The sequence below is a fragment of the Eumetopias jubatus genome, unplaced genomic scaffold (genome assembly GCF_037043125.1).
Source record: "Eumetopias jubatus isolate StellerSeaLion01/CBP00866 unplaced genomic scaffold, mEumJub1_p1.0 scaffold_9, whole genome shotgun sequence".
NCBI classification, from domain to species: Eukaryota; Metazoa; Chordata; class Mammalia; order Carnivora; family Otariidae; genus Eumetopias; species Eumetopias jubatus.
The window spans coordinates 59,034,180-59,042,592 of record NW_028274815.1 but is presented as its reverse complement, the minus strand read 5'-3'; the positions used below and the strand labels follow the sequence as shown (position 1 = coordinate 59,042,592).

The window sequence follows — 8,413 nt, the reverse complement described above, 5'->3', positions numbered from 1 at the left end:
TCTGGCCAGATGGGACAAACTTGAGAAAGATTTTGACTTTCCACTCTGTTTTGCAACAAGAAAGGCTGATTTTTTTTTTCTTTCTTTCTTTGTTAGAGAAACAGAGATCAGGCCATCCCCAGAGAAATGAGCAGGTGTGGCCATTTATAAGCATGTCTGCTTATATTACAAACCAGCCTAAGAAAAGTTTGAGTTGGGTTGAAAAGGTCTGCTAAACAGTTGTAATGTTTCACCCTAAATCCTATTTATTCAGTCAAGAGCTGATCAAGCTGGCAGTAAAATATATAGTCTACCCAAACCTTTAAAGATCTTGTAATTTTATTTTTTATTTTCATTCTGTCTTCAGTAGCAAGTGAATAGGTGCACTTTGGTAATCCTCGCCTCTGGACAAGCACAGTATTTTTTTTTCCCCCTTCTGAATGCCTAATAACAGAGCCTTGCTTCCTGTCTAAGGATGAAAGGGTGGCAGTCACGTTCTTTCTCTTAGTTTACTATAAAATTGAGGAATTTCATGGGCCATTATGAGAGCAGAATCTTGTGAAATACTAGTAGTATTAAGTAAAGCCCTTTTTAAAAGAAAATTTGGATAAGTTAAAATGTATTTAGCCCAATTAATAAAAATCCAATTACTAAGACTGTATGAAACACTGAAAGTAACACAGTTAAGCACAGAATATTGTGTTATTAAGGGTGGTAAAGGACATGGAATTATGGGTTTGTTGGTAGAAATAGGGTGCTTGTTTTGCTATAAACACAAATTTACAAAGAGTAAAGATGCAAACTATATTATTTGAAATAATGTATTTTTAGTTCTGTTAAAGCTTATTTCATGAAAATATGTGTAGACATGTTTCTTAGACTTTTCAATCTGTATTTTTCAACTGACTGAATAAAAATATCTAACGTTATGAAAGACACCTATGGGTAGGTAATGATCTCAGCAGCTACACTGACAGTTTCTCATGTTCTAATTCACCTTCACAAATCCATGGCATCATTTTTTGGCTAAAGTAATGTCAGTTGGTGACATTTGCAGCAAGTATAAAAAGGACCCCCCATGGCAGCCATTTTTACTTGATTCTTAAGATCCAAAGGCTGCTGAAAGAACAACTGAATGAAGTTGAGGATTGGAGAAGCTTGATTTTCTTGTTCTCTGTGAAATGAAACTCTAGTCTTTTTCTTCCCCTTCCCCTTAAAAGCAAAAGTCTGCTGGGGGGTTGTAGCTGTGTCAAAGCCGCTGGGATGCCACTGCTGATCACTTTAATTACTACGACTAAGGAGGATAAAATTAAAAGTAGCACCATTGAAGCAGTGGAAGAAAGCTTGCCTAGATGTCGGTGAACTGTGAAATATAAAAATTGCATACCAATACATTTTTATGGAAAGGAAACAAGGAATTACATTACTTATTCTTGAAGAGTTTGTCCTTAAATTGTTCAAGTTTTACTAGTGCATCTATCTATGGCTGATTGTAGACCATTTCAGAATGATAAGGAAAATAGTAACTTAAAGACATGCTGTGAAAGGACTAAATATTTTTTCAGTTACGTCCAAAGTGGTTAGTTCTGATCCATTTTCTATATTTGAAAATACTTAAATTTGTTGTATTGAAATACAAGCTCTTTGTACCATAACAGGACTTTTGCCTGATCCTGAAGACATTAGTAAAGAGAAAAGTAAAGCTTAAATGTACTACATTCAGCACATTTGTGAAGGTTTATAATTTAAGATTGGGAAACTAAGTTTTAAATAAATATAAACAAGTTTCTCCTCACCTCTGTATATTCAGTAGCACACAGTTTAACCTGATTTGTAAAGCCCAAGAGTAAGTAAAAAAAAAAAAACAGGTTTTTTTTTTTCTTTAAATCACAGTAACAGTAGGGCCTCAGAAACATTCTCTGAACACCAGTTATGTGATAGATAGGACCAGTGCTTTGAAATGAGACAATGATTTTCATTTTTACTATGTCATTTACAAGATGTATGACCTTGGGCAATGTATTTAGGTGAGATTCGATTTCTGTCAAATCAGAGAGACAGTTTACCTTACAGAATTGTGAGTACTAAACAAGACAGCATGTGTGAAAACACTGTGCACAGGCACAGAGCTAGTATTTACCAAAACATTTGTTACAACCTGTTTTGTAAAAAGATGGTTGTGGGGAGGGTGGCCTTCCAAAAATACAGCTTGCATCAAACCCTCCCAAAGAGGGCGTCCATCGTACAAAAGCTAGATTATCCAACATAACAGTCTAATTCCAAATAATACTGTATGGCAAAAGGTCAGTGTCATCCGACCAATGCATAGAAATAGGAAGCCTATAACTACTTCAGTTTACTTAAGTTTATTTAGACTAGGCAGGTAAATGAAAGATCCATAAATTTCCTACTGTACTGGATTTTTCAAGTGCACTTTTCTTTTTAGTGACAGCCATCTTCTAAGTTACTTTACCCCTGCATCCCAGTGAAAAGATTTCTTTTTCTTTTTTCCAGCAGACACAGTAAACTGGTGATTTATTTACAGCTAAGTAATTTTTTTTTTTTTTTGGTCTCTTTTGAATGCAGAAATGGTCAAAACAGATAACAACACGTTTCCACTTGGGTATGTTTAAGCAAGCCATTATTGTCAGAAATACTTATTATCTACATATTTGAGCAGTTTGTGCAGAAAGGTGTACAAAAACAATCTTTGTCTGTACTCTCTGGTCATTTTGTTCCTTTGACATAAACAGTATGTCTCTTCCAAGTAAAAGATCCATAGATTTTGTTGCTATTCTGTAAATATTACTGCAAAAATCAACTTTTAATGGAGCTTCTATATAAAAATTAAAATGAAATAGTTTTATTTACAATGAATCTGGAAATTAATACTATCAATTAAATTAAAAATTATTGCATAATTGATTGCTCTAATTGCAAGCTTTTCCTTTTGACCTTAACAATTAGCTTCTATTTTCTCAGTTGGTTCTTTGTCTTAAGGGAAGTTAATGGGTAAGAAAACAAACAACGCAGATATGCCATCCCACTGGAGAGCTCTAGGCCCAAGCAAAATTGTCTCTGTGGTGTTAGGACATTAGTAGAAAAGTAAATCAAGGCAATCTGATAGGGAACTAGAATTCTGTCAATCAGGCTCAAGATTTTGTGCTGTGTCCATAAACTTTGTTTACTGTAGGGTTTTATGAGTTGTAACCTGCCCTTGCAGTCTGTTAATGAGGCTAAATCTTGCTACTTGAGAATTGAATTACAGCACACCTCTGGGCTAATGGTTATAAACAGAAAGTCCCATTAGGGCTGCATTCTGATTTGTTCATTTGCATTTTTTTCTATTGTATGGAGAACAATGACGGGTAAATAGGTACAAACAAACAATTTACAAGGAAATTGATAAAGTGTCCCTAATTAGTATTTAGAGTTGGTTTTATTAATGATTGCGTTAAATTGCACTCTTGGTAAGCTCTCAGAAACATTTGCAGATGGGAATATTATTGGGGGAGGAGGGAGACCAAGAGGAGGTGGTAGCTTGTGAGAAAAAAATTAGGTTCCCATTTCATATTTGGAAAAGTAGAATCACTTATTTCATTTTAACTCAGTTAAGATGACCCAAGACCACTTCATCTTAGTCTGAATCAACCAAATTCCAGCTCTGAAAGAAGTTATTATTCACACAGTGAAATTCACTTAAACCTAGTTGCCTGAGGCATATCAAATAATGTTTTTATTAGTGCTCTTAACTTTTCTTAAGTTTGAAAGATGAAAGTTTGGTAAAAGCTCAATTTTCCTCAGTTGGTCGTGTAATTTGATACTTTTTGGGATCAAATATTTTACTGGTTAAGAGCAAGGGCTCTGTAGTCAGACCTGAGCTGGACTCCCAGTTTTGACATCAGTTCTAGTTGTTGTGAACTTGAAACTCTAAACCTAAATATTCTCATTGGTAAAAATAGGAGTGTGAAAATTAAATGAGATCATGCATATAAAGCACTTAGCACATAAAAGCTAAGAAATATCAGCAACCATTACCAGAATCACCATTATTGAGTATGTATCTCCTTTTATTCCTAGTATATTTTCCAAGTTCAGAAATAGTAGAACTGCAGATTTATGCATATTATTCTCCCATCTTCAGTCTCACCCTGCCTGATGCATACTACTCCTCTAATTACAAGTAAGCTTGTATCTCTAAATATTAAGAAAATTTCCCTCTTGTTAGATCTCTCTTCTTTTGCTTCTTCCACAAATTCCACCCACCCCAGGAAGCCTACGATCTCATCTTTTTCTTCCTTCTCCCCAGATTCTTTTTTAAAAATAACATTTTTTAATAGAATTAGTACATGTATATTATAGAAAAATAAAAAATGAAGACAAGCCAAAGTAAGAAAACAAAAATATCACATTTCCACACCTAGATATCTCCTCCATCATAACAACTTTGTGAATACCCTTACAAGTCTTTTTCTATACATATATTTATGTGTATTTATTTTGCCAAAATGACAAAATTAAGTTATTATTGTATAAACTGGGTTTTTTTTCAGTCAACTTGTATTTCCTCTCATTTAATACTATGGTTATATTCAGATTTCTGTGATTGATTCAGCAATGTCCCATACAACTTGTTTGTCCAAACCACAGTCTAACCCAGGACTATACATTGCATCTGGTTAGGTTTCTTTTGTTGGTGGTCATGGTAATTGGTTAGTTGGTTTTTCTTGTGTGTTTGTTTTCATAACTTTCTTGTTAAAATGACCAGGTCAGTTATCCTGAATATCATACCTTTCTGGATTTATTTGGTTGCTTCCTTGCTATGTCGTTTATCATGTTTCTCTATCCCCTGTGTATATGATAAACTGGAAGTTATTTAGTGGATTCACTTTAAACATTTGGGCTAGAATATTATTGGTGGTGTGCAGTTCATGTCCTTCACATAAAAAAATATAACATATGGTTGACCCGATATTCGTGATGCCAAGACTGACCATTAGATTATGGTCCCTAATCCTCGATTTAGTTCTGGCATTTAGTTCTCTCCATTTACAAGTAGGTTTTCTCCTTGCAACTAGGAAATAATCTCTGTGGTGTTACTTAAGCATATGTTCTAATTATCATTGCTGCATAAAAAAACTTAGCGGTGAAAAAAAATTGTTTTTATGCTCACAGAGTCTGTGGGTCAGGACTTTAGACAGGGCATAGTGCTTTGTCTCTGTTGTACATTGTCTGGAGCCTCTGCTAGGGAGACTTGAAGAATTGGGGGTTGACACAAAATGGCTAAAGGCTGAAGTCTTTTGAAGGCTTCTTCATTCACATGTCTGGTATGTTGGCCAAGAAGACTCAAGGCTTAATTTGGCTGGCATGACAGCTGGGTTCCCAGAGAGTAAAAAATGCAAAAATTTCAAGAGAACTGGGCAAAAGGGGTATGGCCTTTCCTACCTGGCCTTTGAAATCACCCAACACACTTACATATTCTACTGATTATAATACAAGTGCCTAAAGCTGGCCGAGATTCAAGGGGAGAGGAACTAAACTCTACCACTTGATGAGGGAGTGGCAAGGTCACATTGCAGAGAACATGTGTAATGAGAAATACTGTCATGGCCATCTTTGGAAAATACAGTCTGCCACAGCGTAATATGAATATCTAGTTTTCCATCAGACATTTATCAAAGAGCTTTAACAACTGTTGATAATCCATGTCAGAGTCATTCTTTTATGAATGACAAGGTTATGTTTCTGTAATTTTACCTCTTAAAAATTATTATAGCTGGTATTATTGTATAATGTAGAGCTTTCTCTCATTGACTGGGACTATTTAGTTACCCTAAAACTCAGTTCTTACTAGAAGGACAAGATAATTGTTTGATTATTTTCCTCTAATTATAAATTTTCAGAGGAGTTGTTTTAAAAGCTGCCTCAAATGAATTTATATATCCTCCTAAGAACTTTAAAAAAAATTTTCCCTTTATTCTTTTCCTCATTCTGTTTTTTTTTTTAACATTTTTTTTTCTATACCCAACGGGCTCAAACTCACAGCCCCAAGACTGAGAGTTTCATGCTCTACTGACTGAGCCAGCCAGGCGCCCCATCTAACAACTTTTTGAATATCACAGTGAATTAATGACTTTTCATTGATTCGTTGTGTGATTTCATTGATTCAGTTCACTGTAGTCATTGTTCTTTTTGATACTGAAATTGTTTCAATTTGTCCACTAGGAGCTTCAAATATTTCTCTGGGTCCATTTGATATCCCTATTAATCTACTCCCATTAATATTGAAAGGTCTCATTTCTAGTCATCTCAAAATGTGTGAAAGAACTGCCTAGGTTTGAGCTCCACCAGTCTGGCATCTACCCCTGCTGTCCCTAATAGTATTGCCTACCAAGTTTGATTGCCCTTTTTTTTTTTAAGATTTTATTTATTTGAGAGAGAGTGAACAAGAGAGAGCAATGACGAGTGGTGGGGAGAGGGAGAAGCAGACTCCCTGCAAAGCAGGGAGCTCAACGTGGGGCTACATCCCAGGACCCTGGGATCATGACCTGAGCTGAAGGCAGATGCTTAACCAACTGAGCCACCCAGGCGCCCCCTGATTGCCCTTTAAAATGTTCAGACTCACTAACCTCTCACATTTACTGCAGCTGTTTTTCATGAAAGTCTCTTCTACTTTGATTCTCAGGATACACCAGCATTCTAGTTCTTCTCCTCTTTCTCTATCTCCTTTTCTTCCTCTCATCTAATACAGATGTTTTCCATGTTTTAGTTAGTAGCTACCCTTTTTCTCTGTATCTCTTCAGGTACTTGCATATATTCCTGTAGTTTCAGCTCTGTAGTCATAGTTTGACTTCACTTCCTAACATGAATTTCACTTCCCAGCTACCTCCTAACATCTTCTCTTGGATGTCCAGCCAGCCTCTCAGACCCAATCTGTCTTACTCCTAACTTCCTCTCCCTCCTCTTAGTTTATCTTTATTTTTAGTGCCATAGTTTTACTAGTTGCCCAACTAGTAAATTGGTATATTGTACCAATTGGTATAGGTACCAGTTCTACCTCTAATATATTCTTACACTGTCTCTTTCATTCCAGTTGCCACCATCCTACTTCTGGATCTCATTACAGCTTCCTTGGACTATTATGAGAGCCTCCTACCTAGTCTCTTTCCAGTTTCTCTATGCCATCCTATCTTATACACTGTTGTCATACTCATTTTTCTCAAATAACACCTTTGGTTGGTCATTCTCCTAGACACACACACAAACACACACACACACAACCAAACCTTTAATTGGCCCTTGCTTTCTTTACAGTCAATCACCCTTTTGGACAGGGCTTCTACAGTCTTATCTGCCCGGCTTTATTTTTCTTGCCTTGTCTTTCTCTTACTATTTTTGCCTTATGCTCAGGAAAACTAGACTACTTTTTCTCCATTGTACTCTCTTGCCTCTGTGTCTGTGTATTGTTCCCACCTCGTAGTTTCTCTTAGAGTGACCCACCTAACTCCTGACTACCATCTCTATGCATTCTGAATCCTGCTCATTCTGCAGCCTCAGCTCAAAAACCATGATGCCATGATACCTTCTGCTTGTTCCTCAGACAGAAATGTTTTTTTTTTTTTTTAAGATTTTATTTATTTATTTGACAGAGAGCACAAGCAGGGGGGAGTGGCAGGCAGAGGGAGAGGGAGAAGCAGGCTCCCCGCTGACAAGGGAGACTGATGTGGGGCTCAATCCCAGACCCTGGGATCATGACCTGAGCCAAAGGCAGATGCTTAACTGACTGAGCCACCCACGCGTCCCAGAAATATTCTTTCTTCTGAACTCTTGGTCGAGTTTGATCAGACTTCCTTATTGTGGCCATTTTATCTTTCCTCTGTATTATAAACATTTGAGAGTATAAGTTACAAGTTTTCATGCTTGAAATTTCTATCGCAAGTACCAAGTACAAGGTATACCTTAAGGACCAGAGATACAAAGCTAAATTAGATGTAGCTACTTCCTTTAAGTAGCTTAGTTCTGTTGATAAGGAGGCATTTGTACAGAGTATAAGGTAATTTGACAAGTATTATTTTTAAAAGTAATAACACACACACACTACTCTAGTAACACAGATGAAGAACTTTATTCCACTAGTGGGGAAGAGGGAAGAATAGTCAGGGGAAATTTAGTGGATTTAAATTGAATCTTGAAGAATGAGTTAGAAGTTAAATAAAATGAGAGAACATTCCAAGAAAAGAAAATGACATATTCAAATCTCTGGGCATGAAACTATACTATAAAAGCAATTCTGAATAAAATAGATGTGAACTTTTATGGAGGTTGGGAGAGGTTAAGGGAGGATAACACTGCAAAGGTATCTTGGGGCCACATTATTTCAAGTTTTGTTTTGCTATAATGATGCCTTATTTTATGTATTTTCCAGTTTACAAAG

General features: G+C 36.2%; 1 protein-coding gene across 12 annotated transcripts in view; it reads left to right on the top strand.

Annotated features, from left to right (window-relative positions):
- Positions 1-8,413, top strand: part of EHBP1 (EH domain binding protein 1) — a 709,442-nt gene that overhangs the window by 640,358 nt on the left and 60,671 nt on the right. The gene's annotated exons all lie outside the window — the stretch shown is intronic.